The sequence below is a fragment of the Copidosoma floridanum genome, unplaced genomic scaffold (assembly GCF_036245765.1).
Source record: "Copidosoma floridanum isolate Cflo_tuat_1 unplaced genomic scaffold, Cflo_Japanese_pri ptg000004l, whole genome shotgun sequence".
In the NCBI taxonomy this organism is placed as follows: Eukaryota; Metazoa; Arthropoda; class Insecta; order Hymenoptera; family Encyrtidae; genus Copidosoma; species Copidosoma floridanum.
This window is the reverse complement of record NW_028321881.1, coordinates 7857720-7881396: the sequence shown is the minus strand read 5'-3', so window position 1 is coordinate 7881396 and position 23677 is coordinate 7857720. Positions and strand designations below refer to the sequence as shown.

The 23677-nt window shown below is 34.8% G+C and overlaps 1 protein-coding gene across 2 annotated transcripts in view; it reads right to left on the bottom strand.

Moving 5' to 3' along the window:
• The window catches only part of CSN8 (COP9 signalosome subunit 8), a 178853-nt gene that overhangs the window by 56755 nt on the left and 98421 nt on the right, over positions 1-23677 (bottom strand). The window lies entirely within an intron of this gene.

Here is a 23677-nt window from a genome sequence, read left to right as displayed (position 1 = left end):
GCCCCATAGTGGCTGTAGCTAATCTTGCAGTTTGACTTGTCGAATAGTTACACACTGTCGTGATAAATTCGTCACTAACTCCCTGTCACAACTTACACAAGAAAGCAAGCAAGTCCCTTTTTTAACATACCCATGGCCACCTTAACAAGGAACAAGCACACAATACTTAAACAAATCTTAATATTGAAATTTGCTTAAAGATGTAAAACAAGTGAATTCATCTTCTGTAAGACTACACTCATCAGTAAATCTTACTTCAAAACGAGCGACAGTTTGAATCTCTTGTAAAAAAATTGTACGTAAGGTTCAGAAATCACACAAGGTTGATTTATAACTTGAAAACTGTCAAATAATAGACGCATTACGTAACCTCGGCTGTCCAAATGTCTTGTTCATAATTTCACAAACTGTGGTATACAAATATTACATTGTTGAAAGTCTTGCACTCACTCGATAACACATGTATGTTGATTGTAGCGCCACAAATGAAGCAAGAGGTACTTTGAGTTTGTGAAAAAACGTTTAACCTAACACAAGTGGGATTCTCTTCAACCAAACGAAAATCATGAAGTATATTTTGGTTACATGTAACACATATCCTGATTGCAGAAGTGATTTCAAGAGGAGGATCTCCCAATTTGTCTCATCTACTTATAGCCCACTCATTTTTATCGGCATTTCTATCCCTATAAATATGCACCATTTGACGTGAAACGAATCTTATATTACACATGTAACAATGTAGTTGATTTCAGAATGCCATCGATATTTAAGTTTCAGAGACATTCTCACAGGCAAAAATGATGAATCACTGAATTCATTCTAAAAATCGATACAAATTGTATAAATGCCTGTTAAAGAAATAGTTATAACACAAACTTATGTTATGATACATACTTTAAAAATGCATTGTATAAATATTTCTTTAGCAGCTCTGCAAATTGGATACATAAAAAGCTCACATATACATTTTTATGTTCTTTATACGTACGGCACAATAAACTGACCGTCATAGACATTTAGAGTATAGATCATAGACAGCACGCATAAGGGTACGGTCATGTAGGACGGAAAAAGCCAGCAGAATGTCAAAGCGTCAAGAAAAAAATTTCCCCACGACGATTTTTCACGAGTAACGTGTTCCAATCCCGCTATAAAAAGTAGAATAGTAACTAGTAATAGTAACCACGTTCGTAAAGTCACTTACCTTGTACTTTTACAAAACACGTTAAATACATATAAAGTATACGTGGAGTCTGCGTATACTCTACAACTACATTTATGATGCTATCCAGTACATAGTATGCCAATGTTGATTCTGGATTTAACGATTTCCACCTACAATAGTGATTTTTAACGAGTTGATAAGTACTTTCTCTTATATATCGAGATGAATCATGTGCATTCAATCTCATCAACACGTAATATATGCATAACTATGAGTTCGTTTTTTTTGCGATCGGTCAATCAGTCGGTCGGCCCAATTTCTCAAGTTTGTACTTCCATATCCTTGGAAGATTTGAATATACTTAGGATGTAAGTAGTAGCTTCTTAAGATCCAAGGAGTTCTTGGATTTTAAGATTCCTAGAATCCCTAGACTCTACCCACTAGACGAAGTTCAGCTACGAATCAGGTAAGACTCATGCCAAAATCTCACATGAGTTTTAAGTTAGAATCATGTGATTCTCAGATTATTATAAGCTGCTTATGAGATGAAACTCATCGGAGAATCAGTTGATCATCATTTCTATTATAAAAACACGATGAAACTTTACGTAAAATGTATTTTTTTAAATTCGTCATCTAATAATAATGAAGGTATCTGACATGAAGAGCAATCTGGAGAAGTTTAAGACCATACGAGCAAGGCCGATATAATAAATGACACAGAATTCCAGTCTACGGTCTATGTGCAGTCCAGTGCATAGTCGATGATGTAACCATCACTTTCGTCACTCTCCATGGCCATTTTATGCATGTAACTTTATAGGTTTTGAGGAAAACAAGCAGATAAAGCATACAAATTACTGGATTTTGAGGTTGTGTGCTATTTAAGCATGCGACGGAATGGTTTATAAGGTTATGAACATTTAAAGCATGAAACTTGCAAGGCTAAGAATTACTATTCTACTTTTCTGCCAGTTGTTTTCAACACTATTTGATCAGCTTTTTTGGGCTCATATACCTATATTTAACTACATGTATCTTAAAATCTGTCCAATATAAAGCTTAGTGCCTATAGAGACTCTTATTATACAGGTCAAGAACTAATATTTCCCAAAGTTTCGAAGAAATCAACGGGGACCAAATTTCGATAAGATTTGTACGGGGTCCTTGTTTAAGTTTACCTCCAATTTTTTACTTTAACTTTGATGTTAAATTTATAGTTACCACTACCTTCTGGACTGCGTCTCACTGGAGTCTGCTTATATCTTATTTATGCCACTCCTAAGTCCCACTTATGCTCCACGTTACTTCTTCTCGACTTCCGCTCAGCCACCATTATGCTTTTTTTCAAAATCCTACGAAACTATCGTTAAAGTCGTCTTTAAGTGCCATCCTAGTACATAATCATAAATAATCAGGTTTATTCAAATGTATCAATATAAACTGTGATGTTTACTCCCACTTAATTGTTCACTACATCGTGTTAGTATTATCTTACAAGCGGATTTACAGCTTCAATGTTTACCAATGTATACGTTTTCTTTCATGATGATGCTATTTGACAACAACTTACGTCATAACGGGCAGCATAATTGGGACTTAAGTGTCAAAAAGGCCAAAATGCGTAGTTTTGTGAAGCAATTTGTTGAAAACCTTTTTGTAAAACTTTTTTTTTCGGAATTCGTAGAATCAAGTGTTAATGTTAACAATCGTAAAAAGTGTCGACAGTCGAATTTCATAGTTCTGACATAAGGCTTATAAAAAATTGCTCTAATACTTGGTATCACAACAATTTACAAATCACTCTAAGAATGCAATATTAGATTGTAATTTTATTTAACTGTTGAAAATTAATTAAGAGAAAATTTTTTTTACTGCGGTATTATTTATTTATTTCTTTTTAAGACGACCAAATCCAAGAAGAATGTATAAAGATTTTTTTTTTAAAATTTTGAACCCCGTGCAAAAAACGAGACAAAATGTGAAAAGTCCCTGTGAAGCACACAGCTTATAACACATAAATAAGAAAAATTAAGATATCTAGTTTAATGGGCAGATAATGAGGTAAAAGGATCGTATAACAAGGAAAATACGTTTATAAAAAGAGTCGTGAAACCCTTGACCAATAAAGACTGACTTATATATAAATTTAAATATATATATGGGTCAAAACGCGTCACCGGATCACTGGTGCCCTCAAAATTTTATTTCACCGTTAAACACTTTTGTAGTCTTAAACTGAAGGTTAAAAAGTATACTTCATTTTGCCGTGTGCGCTTTTTGTAAAATCCAAAATGGCGGATCAGCATAGTGGCAGCAATTTGTGCAAGCCACCATGACTTATCAATTTCATAATTATTTAAGTGCTCAAATCATCGTAACATTTAGAAAAAGACATTTTTCCAATATCTGCTCTATTCTAGGCATAAATATAAGCTACTTTTTCTCTTTGTGAGCAGAAGTACGTCCATAACCTCAAAAACAGTAAAAAAATCGAGTTTTTTGGTTTATAGTAGCTGAAAATGTTTGAAAACCATGATGTACGGCTTATTACTGATAATTATTTGTTGTTTCATGCAAATACGTCCTCTCTGTATGCATGTACACACCAGCAAACCCGTAACCTCAAATAAATCCAAAAATATCAGTTTTACGTGGTTTGTAGTCACTAAGAGATCTTTAGAAGTATAGAATAAATTTATTTGAACGTTTTACAGATCTAAGGATACAAGTGTCACCTAACTCTGCCCAAGAACACAGTTTTGTATCTTTAATTTCAAAAAAATTCTTTGCAAATGAGTTTTACATGGCGTACGGTTACTCGGGGCAAGAAAAAATTATGGCATAAGATAAAAAGCACATGTTTTCTAGTGCTTAAAAAAAAAATTTTCTTGTTTGCTTGTTTGCTTATTTCTCATTCATTCATAATGGTTAACAATTTACTTATTTAAAACACAAGTGTAATGGCTTGTAACTCGAGGCACGGTAAAATTATTTTGAATACATCATTAATTACTTATCTTTCATTCCAAGACTCTTTTAAATATATGATGCTTGTGCTAAATAATAGTTTGTCTCCCTTAATTATGTAGTTTTCTTCGTTTCAATCGTTTAGATGCCTCTAAATGTTTTGTGGTTTCTTTTGTAATATAAATTACTACAGCCAAAGGTTTTGGAGCACCTGAGTATCGCAAAATGTTTAATGTATTTTTATCTTTAGGATCAAAAGCATGACCCAATTGTATTTTTGTCACTGGTAGGGTATCGTTAAATCTTTTGTTTAGGAATCTGCGGGTATGCTCGTGGTCTTTTTCGCTGTAAAAATGAATTTGTAGGTCGAAAGATCACTTCTTAGCTCATGAAAAAAGAGAACTCGCATCAAGAATAGCTTCGTTCGGTGAAGCTTGCAGATTCGCTCTAGTAGCCTCTCTCTTCACAGTCGATCCCACTCTATCGCAACAACCCCTCTTCATGAGATATTCCGTAGAAATGCCATTCAGCAAAAACATTTAAATCTTTTTATGATTAATTTTATTATTTAAAAATGGTTTTTAAAGTGCTGTTTTGCACCATCACTGACACATAATTTTGTCCAAACTTAGACAGATCTTCTGAATTTGAGGTGTTAGCTTCTGCTGCTGTTTTTTTTCTCAATAAATACGTATACAAACTAAGTACAATATCAAATATTAACTTTTTCAACAATGTGTTCCAAGATTTCCAAAAGTGGCATTATGACTGGTTATGTTATTGATTTGGTTTATGTTTAGACAAGTCATTTGACTACTTTTAAAAATTCTGGTCTGTACTTTTCTAAGAAATACCATTCTACGTGTATTTATTTTGTAAGTCTTTTTAGCTTATAACATCAGTTATTAAGAAAAAAAAATAAAACATACTATGGTGTGTACGTGTGCAGTTGTTTCAACATACATTATATCTATTAAATTCATTCATTAAAAGCACTACATACATTAAGTTTATCTCAGATAACATTCTATTGCCAATACATAAGGAAAGTCCGTTTCTGTCAAAGGTCCCGAGACTTCTCATACGATTGTTTTTTTATTTGTAGTTTCATCATTTGCAAGTGCTTAAGTCTTATTTGAAATAAAAGCTGTAAGCAACGCTTACTGTAGGCATTTCGATCGTTTGGAATTGTTAACTTCTTACAAAGAACTTCTCGGCTCCAGAACGACGCATAAGACGTTTTCAGTTTAAAATTTTACATCTATTTCTGACACTTCTCAAAACAAAAAAACTTTTCAGTAAAAATATTTTTGTTTCGAATCCATGCAGTTAATTTGATCAAATAATAAGCTGTAAAAAGTCAAAATAAAGTAATTATGCTACACGGTACCATGCGTTCTTTACGCCGTAAAATAGTTCTTGACCCTAAAGGGTCGTTGATTTGCACTTTCTCACGTGATCAAGATCAAAAAGTATTTAGACTCAATCTTAGTAATGTGGAACATGACTGTTTATTTTTTACAATTACATATTATTATATCTATTTATAAATATCGAAGATTTAAGTGATTACGATATGCGTTATAATGAAAAGCTGATCTCTCACATAATGGGTTTTTTATTTGCCAATTTTGACGCTGCTGTTCGAATCTCAAGGATCTCCTCAAGGATATTTTTTGTCAATATTGTTAAGATGTAATATATCTGTTGGCAAGGAAGTTCGACGACCGATGGCCTTAAAAAAAAACTGTTGAGCAAATCCTTTCTTGGCTAAAGTCTCCATAAAACGATATTGCCTTGATACCTTGGGGTTATCTTTTCTGGCCTGCTGTTATAGCACCATACTGATCGGGAGGAAAACTACATCGTCTAAAGTGCAAGAGCTAGTTGTAGAGATCTTTCCCAACGTCTCCTGGTGTTACACCGGAGACGTTTATGTCTAAAGCACCTTTTTTTTTTTCAAAGCTCAGTCGTGTTGGGGATCTAAGGTGGGGTCATTGGTTCGTGACATTTGCCCGTTGGCGACTGTCACGTTTGCTTAACTTTATTTTTTTTCTATAGCTGTTGGGTTCACCCAGTGCAGATCTCTGAGAGAATTAGTGATTTTTTAGATTGCTCAAAGTCACAAGGGTCGTCGGTGACCAGGGTTCCCAGCCTTGCGATGAACGACTCCGCTCGTTACGTCTGCCAGTGAATGACTGACTTGATTTAATAGTTGCCGGTTTTATATAGTTTTTAAGTGGATAAATCGTTGCCGAATATGATAGTAAAAATGTTTTTTTTGGCAAGGTAGTTGAACGTCAGATGGCCCTAAAATGAACCGATGAGATTGATGATTAAGTAGGAAACGTAAATGCTTATGATGGCTCTGAAAAGGGCCAGTGGCGATAATTCCAGCCATTCCTTATTGTTATTATTGATAATGGAGAGCTGGCTGCGGGTCGCTTGACTCTTACTCTCGGAGTTTCCGTGTACGGAGACCGTGCTGTAGGGCGGTATGCCACTGGCCACAACATATCTTGTCTTTGGGTCGATCTTCGCGCAGATAACTAACCGCTTATCGGTAGTCAGGAAAGTGAGCTTAAAGAACACGTTTTCTGTAGGTATGCCTTTGGAAAGAACCACTAAAGAGGTCGTTGTGGCTGCCCAATTTCAGGGTTGTTTTTCCTGGCTTGCTGTTGGAGCTAAATTTGCTCTGGTAGCACCCGTACCGTTGGAAAAATGGCCATAAAATCATAAATCGCTAGAGCAGATTATGCTCTGACTAGACATCTCCTAGTATTCCCATGGAAACATTAGCGATTGGAAAGCCTCTTTATAGGTAGCATTTGTTAATTTCGGTGGTTCAGGAAGTAGTTTGATGTAGGTCACTTTTCCATTAGAAAAAAGTGTCATTGATAACCGAGATGCCTGCACGACTCCCAGGTTTATGCTTTATGCACCGCTAGTGAACGGCTATGATATTCGGCAATTAGCTCGAGGATATTATAACCAGACTTACTAAATTTTATTGCAGATAGCTTTGACTTTACTTCTGTGCCACTTAGTGGATCTTACTAAACAAAAGTTTTTATAAATATTATCTGTACATATGCCAGCCAGCGCAGACAGGGGCAGGGGATCTGTTTGTCTCTCTCTTCCTCACTATCCCTCCCTCTCGCATGCTCACAATAGTGCGCCACAGTTACTTTATCTATATATGTGATATAGCTTCTCTCTATAGTACTCTATACATAGAGTAGGTATACCTACTGCTGCATGGTGGAAAGTGACGTGGCTGTAATATGGGCTAAACTGGGCCTTTATTATACCTAAGGTACTATCAGATAAATAATGTCTGATACAAAACGTCACTTGATCTCTTTAAAGTCTTTGAAAAAACGTAGTAAAAATCGTTCTCTTTTCCTATTTATTCTTTCTTATGTATACATGTATGTAAAAAAAACGTGCATTAAGTATTAAATATGTATGATACGACAACCTAACATTTAAAAACAAGAAAAAACGCTGTATATTGAAAGAAAAGCCACATTGGCTAAAAATAACAATTTTTAAGGGTTTCCTTAAGGGAAACTACATGATCGAGGTGCACAAATAAAGAGAAGTTGGACTATGTTCAATCATAACGTCAATAATTTTTTTTTTTGACTGTATCTTAAAAAGAACAACTAAAGAAAAGTTTTTTTTACATACCGTGTATGAAAAATTAATATGGACATTTACAAAATTTTCGAAAAATGTTTGTCACACTATATAACCTCTATATAACCTAACACTATATAACCTCTCAAAATTCGAAAAACAGTCATATCTTGAGAGGAAAGCTAGATAGATCCAAAATAACCATTTTTACGCCTTTCCCAAAGAGTTACTTCATGACCGACGCTCATAAATAGAGAAAGGTTGGACTATGAACAAACACAACCTCAACTTTTTTGTTTTTCGACTGTATCTTGAAAAGAACAAGTGAAAAAAATGTTTTTATATAGTCTTACATGTCTGAAAAATTAATACGCACGTTGCTTAAATCTATGACGGGTTTTTACAACATAACCTCTCAAAATTAAAAAAAACAGTCGTATCTTGGAAAGGAAGCCAGATAGGCTAAAAATAATAACACGTATAGAAAATAAGTGTTGAGGTATAAAAATCTATGTTACACTGATTAATACAAATAATCCTAATGATTCTAAAAATAATAAAAATCATATCTTAAAGGCAAAGCTACATCCTTTATATCCTACCTATTAATTTAATTTATGTTCTCTATCATGTATTATAAGAGAAAATGTCACGTCACTGAAACCTATATTTCTCATTAATTTTGAGATCAGTAGAAATTAGTTAAGCATGGATGAATTTTGATATTAAATTATAAATAATCATAGCAAATTAAATGTAAAAAAACAAGTTAAATGAAAAATTACAACTTTAAAGTGGAACATGTCTATTGTTTTCCTTAATTTCAATGAGATAGCGTGGATTATTTTTCTTTTATGGTAGCCAAAATTAAAAAAAATTTTATTTGTCGGATACAAAGTTTCCAACCAAAATTTATTGTACACATATGACGTCATATCAAATGCATGAATAATAATTTAAATAAAAGGAATTTTCGTCCCCCATAACAGGACAAAAGTACCTTCTTTCGGCTCAGTATAGAAAAATTTCTTTTCCATTCTTCATTACATGACCAACAATTCGTACATGTATTACATATATCATAGCAAACATGAAAGTACTTAGAATCCGTAAATCACGTGTAACATAAGTAGGATTAATAAGTATATGTAGTTTATGCACGCACGTGCTCGAATACGTAATAATATCAAAATTTTCACTATTTTTGTATTGGATTTAGAAAGATCTATTAAAATTAGGTGTACTCTTATTTTTTCAGTTTCTATCATACCCAGTTTACTAACCTTTGAGACGGAAGTTTTATTTCTGTCGGGGGTCCCGAGACCTAGACCCAAACTATTCTAAATCACTTATTTCAAATAATTAATCGAACATAATGCATGTATTGGTCAATATAGAGGAAGAAATACTTTTTAATTTCATTCTTTTTGTATATTTATTTATTTGCTGGAGTGTTTTTATTTTTTTAGGACTGAACCCTCTTATGCGTCGTTCTGGAGCCGATAAGTTCTTTGTAAGAAGTTAACAATTCCAAACGATCGAAATGCCTACAGTAAGCGTTGCTTACAGCTTTTATTTCAAATAAGACTTAAGCACTTGCAAATGATGAAACTACAAATAAAAAAACAATCGTATGAGAAGTCTCGGGACCTTTGACAGAAACGGACTTTCCTTATGTATTGGCAATAGAATGTTATCTGAGATAAACTTAATGTATGTAGTGCTTTTAATGAATGAATTTAATAGATATAATGTATGTTGAAACAACTGCACACGTACACACCATAGTATGTTTTATTTTTTTTTCTTAATAACTGATGTTATAAGCTAAAAAGACTTACAAAATAAATACACGTAGAATGGTATTTCTTAGAAAAGTACAGACCAGAATTTTTAAAAGTAGTCAAATGACTTGTCTAAACATAAACCAAATCAATAACATAACCAGTCATAATGCCACTTTTGGAAATCTTGGAACACATTGTTGAAAAAGTTAATATTTGATATTGTACTTAGTTTGTATACGTATTTATTGAGAAAAAAAACAGCAGCAGAAGCTAACACCTCAAATTCAGAAGATCTGTCTAAGTTTGGACAAAATTATGTGTCAGTGATGGTGCAAAACAGCACTTTAAAAACCATTTTTAAATAATAAAATTAATCATAAAAAGATTTAAATGTTTTTGCTGAATGGCATTTCTACGGAATATCTCATGAAGAGGGGTTGTTGCGATAGAGTGGGATCGACTGTGAAGAGAGAGGCTACTAGAGCGAATCTGCAAGCTTCACCGAACGAAGCTATTCTTGATGCGAGTTCTCTTTTTTCATGAGCTAAGAAGTGATCTTTCGACCTACAAATTCATTTTTACAGCGAAAAAGACCACGAGCATACCCGCAGATTCCTAAACAAAAGATTTAACGATACCCTACCAGTGACAAAAATACAATTGGGTCATGCTTTTGATCCTAAAGATAAAAATACATTAAACATTTTGCGATACTCAGGTGCTCCAAAACCTTTGGCTGTAGTAATTTATATTACAAAAGAAACCACAAAACATTTAGAGGCATCTAAACGATTGAAACGAAGAAAACTACATAATTAAGGGAGACAAACTATTATTTAGCACAAGCATCATATATTTAAAAGAGTCTTGGAATGAAAGATAAGTAATTAATGATGTATTCAAAATAATTTTACCGTGCCTCGAGTTACAAGCCATTACACTTGTGTTTTAAATAAGTAAATTGTTAACCATTATGAATGAATGAGAAATAAGCAAACAAGCAAACAAGAAAATTTTTTTTTTAAGCACTAGAAAACATGTGCTTTTTATCTTATGCCATAATTTTTTCTTGCCCCGAGTAACCGTACGCCATGTAAAACTCATTTGCAAAGAATTTTTTTGAAATTAAAGATACAAAACTGTGTTCTTGGGCAGAGTTAGGTGACACTTGTATCCTTAGATCTGTAAAACGTTCAAATAAATTTATTCTATACTTCTAAAGATCTCTTAGTGACTACAAACCACGTAAAACTGATATTTTTGGATTTATTTGAGGTTACGGGTTTGCTGGTGTGTACATGCATACAGAGAGGACGTATTTGCATGAAACAACAAATAATTATCAGTAATAAGCCGTACATCATGGTTTTCAAACATTTTCAGCTACTATAAACCAAAAAACTCGATTTTTTTACTGTTTTTGAGGTTATGGACGTACTTCTGCTCACAAAGAGAAAAAGTAGCTTATATTTATGCCTAGAATAGAGCAGATATTGGAAAAATGTCTTTTTCTAAATGTTACGATGATTTGAGCACTTAAATAATTATGAAATTGATAAGTCATGGTGGCTTGCACAAATTGCTGCCACTATGCTGATCCGCCATTTTGGATTTTACAAAAAGCGCACACGGCAAAATGAAGTATACTTTTTAACCTTCAGTTTAAGACTACAAAAGTGTTTAACGGTGAAATAAAATTTTGAGGGCACCAGTGATCCGGTGACGCGTTTTGACCCATATATATATTTAAATTTATATATAAGTCAGTCTTTATTGGTCAAGGGTTTCACGACTCTTTTTATAAACGTATTTTCCTTGTTATACGATCCTTTTACCTCATTATCTGCCCATTAAACTAGATATCTTAATTTTTCTTATTTATGTGTTATAAGCTGTGTGCTTCACAGGGACTTTTCACATTTTGTCTCGTTTTTTGCACGGGGTTCAAAATTTTAAAAAAAAAATCTTTATACATTCTTCTTGGATTTGGTCGTCTTAAAAAGAAATAAATAAATAATACCGCAGTAAAAAAAATTTTCTCTTAATTAATTTTCAACAGTTAAATAAAATTACAATCTAATATTGCATTCTTAGAGTGATTTGTAAATTGTTGTGATACCAAGTATTAGAGCAATTTTTTATAAGCCTTATGTCAGAACTATGAAATTCGACTGTCGACACTTTTTACGATTGTTAACATTAACACTTGATTCTACGAATTCCGAAAAAAAAAGTTTTACAAAAAGGTTTTCAACAAATTGCTTCACAAAACTACGCATTTTGGCCTTTTTGACACTTAAGTCCCAATTATGCTGCCCGTTATGACGTAAGTTGTTGTCAAATAGCATCATCATGAAAGAAAACGTATACATTGGTAAACATTGAAGCTGTAAATCCGCTTGTAAGATAATACTAACACGATGTAGTGAACAATTAAGTGGGAGTAAACATCACAGTTTATATTGATACATTTGAATAAACCTGATTATTTATGATTATGTACTAGGATGGCACTTAAAGACGACTTTAACGATAGTTTCGTAGGATTTTGAAAAAAAGCATAATGGTGGCTGAGCGGAAGTCGAGAAGAAGTAACGTGGAGCATAAGTGGGACTTAGGAGTGGCATAAATAAGATATAAGCAGACTCCAGTGAGACGCAGTCCAGAAGGTAGTGGTAACTATAAATTTAACATCAAAGTTAAAGTAAAAAATTGGAGGTAAACTTAAACAAGGACCCCGTACAAATCTTATCGAAATTTGGTCCCCGTTGATTTCTTCGAAACTTTGGGAAATATTAGTTCTTGACCTGTATAATAAGAGTCTCTATAGGCACTAAGCTTTATATTGGACAGATTTTAAGATACATGTAGTTAAATATAGGTATATGAGCCCAAAAAAGCTGATCAAATAGTGTTGAAAACAACTGGCAGAAAAGTAGAATAGTAATTCTTAGCCTTGCAAGTTTCATGCTTTAAATGTTCATAACCTTATAAACCATTCCGTCGCATGCTTAAATAGCACACAACCTCAAAATCCAGTAATTTGTATGCTTTATCTGCTTGTTTTCCTCAAAACCTATAAAGTTACATGCATAAAATGGCCATGGAGAGTGACGAAAGTGATGGTTACATCATCGACTATGCACTGGACTGCACATAGACCGTAGACTGGAATTCTGTGTCATTTATTATATCGGCCTTGCTCGTATGGTCTTAAACTTCTCCAGATTGCTCTTCATGTCAGATACCTTCATTATTATTAGATGACGAATTTAAAAAAATACATTTTACGTAAAGTTTCATCGTGTTTTTATAATAGAAATGATGATCAACTGATTCTCCGATGAGTTTCATCTCATAAGCAGCTTATAATAATCTGAGAATCACATGATTCTAACTTAAAACTCATGTGAGATTTTGGCATGAGTCTTACCTGATTCGTAGCTGAACTTCGTCTAGTGGGTAGAGTCTAGGGATTCTAGGAATCTTAAAATCCAAGAACTCCTTGGATCTTAAGAAGCTACTACTTACATCCTAAGTATATTCAAATCTTCCAAGGATATGGAAGTACAAACTTGAGAAATTGGGCCGACCGACTGATTGACCGATCGCAAAAAAAACGAACTCATAGTTATGCATATATTACGTGTTGATGAGATTGAATGCACATGATTCATCTCGATATATAAGAGAAAGTACTTATCAACTCGTTAAAAATCACTATTGTAGGTGGAAATCGTTAAATCCAGAATCAACATTGGCATACTATGTACTGGATAGCATCATAAATGTAGTTGTAGAGTATACGCAGACTCCACGTATACTTTATATGTATTTAACGTGTTTTGTAAAAGTACAAGGTAAGTGACTTTACGAACGTGGTTACTATTACTAGTTACTATTCTACTTTTTATAGCGGGATTGGAACACGTTACTCGTGAAAAATCGTCGTGGGGAAATTTTTTTCTTGACGCTTTGACATTCTGCTGGCTTTTTCCGTCCTACATGACCGTACCCTTATGCGTGCTGTCTATGATCTATACTCTAAATGTCTATGACGGTCAGTTTATTGTGCCGTACGTATAAAGAACATAAAAATGTATATGTGAGCTTTTTATGTATCCAATTTGCAGAGCTGCTAAAGAAATATTTATACAATGCATTTTTAAAGTATGTATCATAACATAAGTTTGTGTTATAACTATTTCTTTAACAGGCATTTATACAATTTGTATCGATTTTTAGAATGAATTCAGTGATTCATCATTTTTGCCTGTGAGAATGTCTCTGAAACTTAAATATCGATGGCATTCTGAAATCAACTACATTGTTACATGTGTAATATAAGATTCGTTTCACGTCAAATGGTGCATATTTATAGGGATAGAAATGCCGATAAAAATGAGTGGGCTATAAGTAGATGAGACAAATTGGGAGATCCTCCTCTTGAAATCACTTCTGCAATCAGGATATGTGTTACATGTAACCAAAATATACTTCATGATTTTCGTTTGGTTGAAGAGAATCCCACTTGTGTTAGGTTAAACGTTTTTTCACAAACTCAAAGTACCTCTTGCTTCATTTGTGGCGCTACAATCAACATACATGTGTTATCGAGTGAGTGCAAGACTTTCAACAATGTAATATTTGTATACCACAGTTTGTGAAATTATGAACAAGACATTTGGACAGCCGAGGTTACGTAATGCGTCTATTATTTGACAGTTTTCAAGTTATAAATCAACCTTGTGTGATTTCTGAACCTTACGTACAATTTTTTTACAAGAGATTCAAACTGTCGCTCGTTTTGAAGTAAGATTTACTGATGAGTGTAGTCTTACAGAAGATGAATTCACTTGTTTTACATCTTTAAGCAAATTTCAATATTAAGATTTGTTTAAGTATTGTGTGCTTGTTCCTTGTTAAGGTGGCCATGGGTATGTTAAAAAAGGGACTTGCTTGCTTTCTTGTGTAAGTTGTGACAGGGAGTTAGTGACGAATTTATCACGACAGTGTGTAACTATTCGACAAGTCAAACTGCAAGATTAGCTACAGCCACTATGGGGCAGTCTCTTATGCTGCAGTTTGTTTCACAGAATACAAGTTTTGCAACAATCACAAGAGACCAATATATAGAAAACCATGTAACGGAATTTGCGAATATATAATAGTATTCTGCAATGGGCATACCTCAAGCAAGTAGTAGTTGATGGTACTTATTGCTACATTCCCAAAATTTGGAATTTCCGAGTTTTAAGACATTTTTTTGTGTTCATAAAGGACGAAATTTGCTTAAACCAGCCTTTTTAATTGCACCTAAAAGGTACATTTAAGACATCCAAAGGTCATATTTTTAACATTCAAGGTATAACGACGCTGCTATGTTACGAAATAAGATTAAAGAGGAAGAAAATCGTATGGAACAATAGTTTTGTGAAGGTGACATATTTGTAGTGGACAGAGGTTACAGAGATGCAGTCGAATTACTCGAACAGAGAGAAATTTTATGTAAAATGCCAGCGTTGCTTGCACCCCATGAACTTCAACTATCCACAGAAGGTGGAAATGAATTTCACAAAGTTACTCGTGTACGGTGGATAGTTAAGGCTAGAAATGGTCACATCAAGTCAATTTGCAAGTTTCTTAATTTTGTCATGCAAATTAGTCATCTTCCAAATCTTGGAAACTTTGACAGAATATCTGGAGCCCTAATAAACAAATATCCCCTGTAACGGTGCCCCACCGTTAGGCCACGTTAGTAGGCTAGCGCAGGTAGAGAAAGGGGGAAAAAGAGTTCAAGGGACCTAAGTGGGAAAGCGGGAAACTGGGTCCAGGAGTGACTTTAGTCCAGGACCAGCCGATCCATGGCACATCAACATTTTTTTTTTTCTTTTCTTTTCTTTTCTTTTCTTTAATAAATTGTACCCCACTTTCTTCTACCCTCCGTGTTTTCTTCTCCTCGCCCACAGACATCGTCCTTGTAGCCTTCCTGAATGGCGCCTAGGTAGTAGAGTTGGAAACCCCGGTATCCAACGTCTAGCGGGGGGGTGTAACGGTGCCCCACCGTTAGGCCACGATAGTAGGCTAGGGCAGGTAGAGAAAGGGGGAAAAAGAGTTCAAGGGACCTAAGTGGGAAAGCGGGATGGGAAAGTAGGGGTAAGGGAAAAGAGAGGAAAGCCAGGAAAGGAAGCAAGGAGAGACAGATTAGCTTGAGCAAGCGAGCGCGCGAGAAGCGTAGAATTTTGAGTACGACTCTCGTGATCTATTTTGTTTTCTTTTTGCGCGATAAATTTTTGGCACGCGAGAAGTGTTTTCTTTGGTGACTTTGGGTGCGACGTCCAGAGAATATCAGGTGTGTGCTGGAGGCTGCTGAGAAAGCAGGCGACCTGTGCTGGAGGCTGCTGAGAAAGCAGGCGACCCCGAGTTCCACGAGAGGCGGAAGGCTCCCCCAGCCAGAGGGTTAACGCGAGGCTAGCGTCAGTGACCTCGACTTCCAGACACTGCCAGTAGGGACGCCTACTGGTCCCAGCGTTGGTACGACAGCTCCTTCGAGACTGAGAGAGTCGTCACTACCTGCGACCGTGAGTAACGGTCCTTAGGCGACCGTTTTATTGTAAAGGGCAGCGGCCCTCGATTAGCCCGCGTAAGTCTGCCCGGTCTGCGTTTTCGCGCCGCGAGCTCGTCGAGCAATTGCGCTCGACGAGCGAGAACTCACACACACACACACACACATACACTTCACACCCGCGAATACTTTTTTGTTATTATTTCATATTCCCTGAATATACATTTTAATTTTAAAAAAATACCCGCGAGTGCTACTTCTTTTAGTGTGCCTCAATTTTCCCTTTTATAATAATTATAAACGATCGTCGCGAAAAGCGACGACAGACACCTTGCAGCCGCGATACAATATTTCGCAGCGGTGTCTCGGCGCACAAGACCCGCAAAATATTTTACAGGGAGTGTCACCGTTGTGTATCTGGGCAACACAGGCCCGGTCGAAGTGGAGAGACTCCGCCTCGTTAATCCGCATTGTGCACCCCGTAACACCCCTTATCATCCCCTTATTTATATGGAAGGTGCAGACACTGAAAAAGCTCAACGCATTAATGAAAGAGCATAGGGTATCAACGGTGTTCAAGTTTGTGTTTGGAAAGAAAACCTTACGGTGAGAAACGCTCAGAGGTTGATACGTATGAATAAAAATCGTTCACAGGAACTCCCACTTTTAACAGAAGAATATCTACAAGACTTAACCTTAAAAATATATACGTTAGAGTTAGCATAATAATTGACCTTTCCATTGTAGTTCCTATTATTGTTATTAATATTGTAATTGTATGTGTTGAATCTAAGGTCACCTTTATTGTATATTTGATTGTTCTGATTGTTCTCTTTATTATTAAAATTATTTTAGTTACTCCCACCAAATCGTCCGTCATGTCTGTTGTAGTTCTGGTTGTTTTGATTGAACCTACTGTCATTATTTATGTTATCATTATTATAATTGCTGCCGAATCATTGTTTTCGTTGTAACTTTAGTTGCCTTGGTTGTTATTATCATAGTGATTGTTATGATTATTCCTATTCCTGTCGTCATTGTAGTTATTGTAATTATTTCTATTATAACCCGCGTTAGGCCTGTTATTGTTGTAGTTATTGTAATTATTTCCGTTGTAAATGTCACTAGGCCTGTTGTTGTTGCAGTCATTATGATTATTTTTATTACAGCTGTCGTTAGGCCTATTATCGTTAGTACAATTATTTCTATTATAGTTATCATTAGGCTTGTAATCGTTGCAGTTATTACAATAGTTTTCATCGAATCCGCCGTTGACCTCGTTGTAGTTCGTGTGGCACTCGCTCGTGCTGTGTCCCTTCCACTTACAGTACGCACAACTCGGGATCGAGTTACCGTTATTATTTGCTGCTGTCTAATTTGTTTGAGTGTCGTTTCTTGCTGGTGTATTATGTTCCCCTTTATCTGAATTTTTTGTCTCTTTGGCATCCGTATTCAGCGGGAATATTTTGCACAGTCTTGTCACATGGTTGTGCCCGTTGCAGAATGCACAGGGGTCATAGTTTGTCTTGTTTGGGTACCATTTCGGCGTGTTTGCTACTTACACTTGATAGTACATGTATACACTTTTTTCTGCTTCTTCTGCCCCTTCTTGTGTCATTCTTATGCACTTATTGCACTACGTTAGTACATCGCAGCGGAAGCTTATTTCGCTGTCTATTGTCAGTGCAATCACTATTGCTTCGCCTAATGTTGATGGGTTGCATCAAGTTACCTGGTAGTTATGCGGAGTCTGTAGCCCATAGTAAAATTGCCTTACTGACTCTTTCTCTGCTTTTTTTTAGCAACATCTTCTATGTTGGTAAGTAAATTGAGCTCATGTCATATAGAATTATTATTCGGCCGTATATTGCTTGGATTCGGTCACAGTACGAATCTACCGGCTCATTTATTTGTTGTGATACGATTCTTAGTTTTGCCAATAAGGTGGTGGCGTTGTCGGTGCAAGTATATATATTTTTTAATTCTGTCAAAAATTCATCTTTTGTCAAAAATTGTGCCAATCGGGGAACGAACTCGCTTGTCCAACTTCGTAATATTTGCTAGGGTTCCTATGAAGAATTTTTCATGTAGTGGTCCTACTATAAAGGATACTATTCTAGTCATTTGTTCGAACAATGGGAGTTTTACTGGGTCACCATCGAATATTAGTATGTTGTTGGAAAGATTACTCAATGTGGCTAGGAAGTTTTGTAACCCGCGTGTGTGAGTTTGCTGTAACGCATGCTCTGTCAGCCCCAGGGCGTAATTTTGCGTGCGTTCGTACCTATCACCTGTTTGGTATGTATAATGTATATCTACGAAATCATGCTTGTATGCTCTATTATGTATGTCATGATTTCCAATAAAATTTCCGTCCCTATTTGTTGTATCATTGTTTTGAGTGAACAGGAGTCCATGTATTTGATCGAGCCCGTGATTCTTCGCAGGTTACCAACGTCGTCAAGTCATTCATAGCGCTAGTTCTGTTATTTCGGGTCAATGGGGCTAATGTATAATCTGTTTTAGGGATTACCCTACGTTTCGCGGTAGGAGAAATTTCTCGCTCTACTGTATCCGTGAGGTCTTCCTGGCTTCCCAGATTCGTTTTCTATCTTACTATGTTCGATGTGAGTTTTTTTATTATCTTTATCATAAACAGCTTTTTTTTCTTACTCGATTTCCGCCACTCTGCCCATGATTTCGTACCATGCTCTAAGCTGATTTATATCACGTCATTGTCTATGTCATCCCGTATTATCTCGTGAATGTTCGTGTCCTTAATGTCCCTATCGGTTTTTTGTCCTTCTCCGTCTAATATACATAAATTAAATTTTTATTGTTTATTTTTTGTATGGGATGTTTTTCGTTTAACTATTATGAATATGTTCGTGTATGCAATTACGTATCACTACCAATGTTGTTAAAGTTTCCGATTTGATAATAATATCGATGCATAAAAACTATCTCTCTGAGTGCGTATTTTCCTCGGGAGTTATGAGTGTAATATACAAAAACTACTTGGAAATTTACTTAACAGAACTCTGTCACAACGGCTAGTACGCTGATGATCCTGTGTATCTCCATAAGTTGGCCTTTGGATCCTTCTGGGAGTTGACCTGCTGCTGCTTTTCTTTGTTGTTTCTCTTTTTTGTGTAGTGTATCCCATGTTCCGTCTGTGGCTGCTGTCTGCCCTCGGCGTACCGTATTTGATTTCTGTCCGTATTTCCCTGGATTCGGTGTTTGATAGTTACCTCTAGTGTTCCGGTATGTTGTTTCACTTGCTTGATATGCAGTCATTCCTTCTTTCTCCGCCTCCAAATTTTAGAGTTTTTTCATGTTTTTGTGCTTGACACACTGAGTTTGGCATCTGGCATGTATAACACTTTTTTTGATGAGCGATATTTTCTTTTTTTTGTTGTTGTTATAAGTTCATTACGTTGATCAATTAAAAAAAAATTTTTGTTTCACGAGACAAAGTAATTTCAGCACACGAGACAGACCGTAAAAAATTTTGTCTATATCCCACTTCTGACACCAGCTGTTACTTGGGTTTCTCGGTGTGGGATTATATAAAAGCGTGACTTGTTATTAATTTGTGCTTTATTAGAATTACTTTTAATCGAGGGAGGTTGCGCTTGTATTCTAGTCTCGCGGACTCGGTCCCTCCGCTTTCACGCCCCTAGCTAATCTTCCTTTTACTCTTTTTCTTCGCTCTCCCTTTCTTAGCACTTCTTCTCTTTATTCCCCTACCTTTCGGGCCCAAGCCAGCGGAGGCGCACGCACGCATAGCTATATGCTATCGTACGTAACATACACGTTATCAATGTAGTTTTTATTTTAACATAAATGTTGGAAGATTTTTATCAAGAAAATAAATTACCAATAAATGACGAAGAAAAACGTGTAGTAGAAGTATTGTTTAACATTATTTGAAGTTCTGTAAAAGTAAGAGGTACAGATGATAAAGTGGAAGAGGCATTACAACACGACGATAATTTTCTACCATCTGATGATATTCCTGTAGATTATGAGTATGTAAACGACGACAAAGATGTACATGATAAAGGTGACCAATGTGTAAAAAACCAACGATTTATTTAGATTATAAAAAAAGCTGTAAAATACTGGACAACTGTTTCAACTCTGAGTATGTAAAATGCGACATAAATGGTAAAAGGGCTATTATAACATTTTCGAAGTGTAAGAACGTTGTGTTCAACCTATTTCTTTAATGATTATCATTATTGTAAATCATATAATGATAAATAATATTATAATGAGTAACAATTTTTACATATAATAATATACAGATCGTGCACAATAATTAAATCCAATACATACGAATCAACGACAACATTAAATACAGTTCAAGGTACGTTTTTTCTTTAAACTTTATTATTATTTATGAGATTATCACAGATTCATTGAGCACAATTAAAGTGAAAATTCTGTGTATTCTTGTATTGTAATGATGTTAACTGTTTATTGAGTGTGAAAATAAATAAATATTTTGATTTACACATTAAATGTAACTGTCTAAATGTATTAAGGTATTTCTAAAGAAAAATTTATTATATTACTGAATTACTTGGCACTACTCACTAATTTCGTTTTGTTGTTATTTTTGTAAAAAGTAAGTAAGTCCCATAAATAAACAAATAAGTAAATAAATGAATGAATAACTAAATACAAAAGATGAATACTATGAATATGCCACCGGCCTGTCTGCGGCTTAGGAGCTAGGAGTTTTTCAGTTCAGTCAAAGGACTTCGGCTTGTCTGCGGTTGAAAGGTTCGACGTTTTCCGATTTAATAACACAGATTTCTGGCTTGTCTGGGACTTAAGGTTTACGGGTTTCATAGTTTAAAAGCACCGGCTTTCGGCCTAACTGGGGTTTAAGGGTTTGGAAGTTTACGACTTATATGCACAGGCCTCTAGCCTCTTTGGGATTTAGGAGTTTAAGATTTTGCGGTTTAAATACATAGGCCTGCAGCCTGCTTGAGATTTAGGGGTTCAAGATTTATCAATTAGAAAATACAGGCCACAGCACCGGCCTGTCTCGGGTTTCGGGGTTTGGATTTTTGCGGTTTACACATACAGGCCTTTGGCCTGCCTGGGGCTTAGGAGTTTAGGATTTTGCGGTTTAAATACATAGACCTACAGCCTGCCTGGGGTTTAGTGGTTTGAGATTAATCAATTAAGAAACACAGGCCTTTGGCCTGTCTGGGGTTAAGGGGTTTGGGACTTTGCAGTTTACATGCTCAAGCCTCCACACAGTGCTGCCAAATGCAGAAAAAAGTGAAAAAATTCGTGCTTCACTGGAATTTAAGCTTAAAAAAATCGATTAATAGCTTAGGTTGTTCCTTTTGTTATGCTCTATAAGAAACTATGTCTCTTGCCTGTGTATCTAAATACTTTATTTTTATGTATAACACGTCAACATACAGATAACTGATAACATTTCAGCTTTTCCAAGATATCTTCGCGAACATTTCATTGATTGAAATGATTTTCGATGAAAAGTGAAGATAATTCAAAGGATTATTGCTATAATTTTTTAATAATTTTTATCACTTAATTCAAATTTTAAATAGCTGACTATCTCGTTTTTTCACAGAATAGACGTATTTTAGAGATATAATGGCAAGTTTTAATTAAATGGTAATAATTATTAATAGAGGTTGAAGATAGTATCAAGTAATATGACTAAATTTTTTGAGAATTTTTTAAGCCCAATTTAAAATTTAAACCGCTGAGTATCTTATTTTTAAGAAGAAATGACTTTGTTTTTCAATATTTTATAGCGAATTTTAAATAAGTAGTAATAATTCTTGATCAAGAGTGGAAGGTAGTATAAAGTATCATTACTGTAGATTTTTTTATGCTTTTAGGTGCCAAAATTTTTTGAAGAGTTTTTTTAAATTATGTTCAATTATCATCGAGAATTATTGTTCATTTTGAAATTCAGTATATTATCTCGAAAAAACGTCTTTTTTTCGAAAAAACGAGACTATCAGCACTTCCAAATTAGAATATGGCTTCAAAAATTTAAAAAAAGCCGACAGTAACGTTACTTTATACTATTTTTAACCTCTATTAGGAATTATTATTTTCTATCAAAAGTTAGGTATGTTATCTCCAAAAAAATATCCATTATTAAAAAAATGAGATAGTCAGAGGTTTTATATTTTGATTTTGCATTCAAAATTATAAAAAAATTTGTCATAATATTTCTCATCGTCTTTAATCTCCATTAAGAATGATTTCAATTAGTCGAAAATTCGTGAAGATATCTGGAAAAACTGAAATTTTATTAGTCGTCTGTATGTCGATGTACTATACATCTATATTCGGCATTTAGATACACAAGCAAGAGACTTTATCTTTTTAAGAGCATAAAAAAGGAACGAAATAAGTTATGAAACGATTTTTTCAAGCTTAAATCCCAGTGAAGCACGAATTTTTAGCACTTTTTTTTTTATTTGGCACCACTATGCTCCAGCCTATTTGGGGTATAGAAATTTAGAGATAAACGGTTTAAAGCACAAGGTATTTCGAATATTCAAAAATTCATAAAAAATACGTAATCAGCTAGCTGACAAACTAGTGCACAATTTGCTATTGAAATTATGACTTTTTCGCCTTTTTGTCCACTGTATAGGATCTGCCATTTTGAATTTACAAAATCTGATGATATATTTGTAATCGGTGACCTTAAAAATCCTTACAATATCAACGAAATTAGATGACTTAAAACATGTACATATTGATTTTTTCTCTAAGGGGTGCTCTACCCCTTTTAACGGTAAAATTTGTAAAAATGCCAAAACACGTAAGCTTTATTGCTTACTGCTTAAAATAATGTAACGTACTCGTCCTTTGCGCGAGAAATAACCTCTGCTTTTTTAATTATAAAATATAGAGTTGAGGCCAAGATATTTAAGAGAAACGGTTTTAGAAAATGAACTTTAGGGGTTGTTTTTACCCCTAAGAACTGCGTATGGGCCGACTAAAAAATACACGTGTCTAATATTATTTCATACCTTATTACATGTCGAAATTTCATTAATATTAGCGTCCGACAACTTTGGATACTTTTCTTGTTGGTTGGCCATGACAAGCAGACTGTACTTGGTTCGCAAAAAGACAGAGTTTTTAGCTGTCTGTTTGGACAAATGCAGTCATAGTGGCAGCACAGTTGAGATAACTGTACCGTACATTTTTTGAGTGTTAATAGAGAACTGTGACTATGTGTGGTCAAGCAAAAAGTAAAGAGAAATCATAATTGGTTGAGCTGACTGTTGAAAGGGAAAAGTCCACAGAATAACATTTTTCAGATCAAATAATTATAACAACGGTGGACAGGTAACCTTTACTTTTAATTTGCATCTAATATAGTAATGTCATGTTCCATGTCTACACATGGAAATAAAGCAGCTAACCATTAGTTATTTAAGCTTTCCCAAAAGTTATGTATAAATGTTTTGAATACAATACTTGAATGCATTTTTCTATTTTCTACTATTTATCGGTAGATAATTTAAA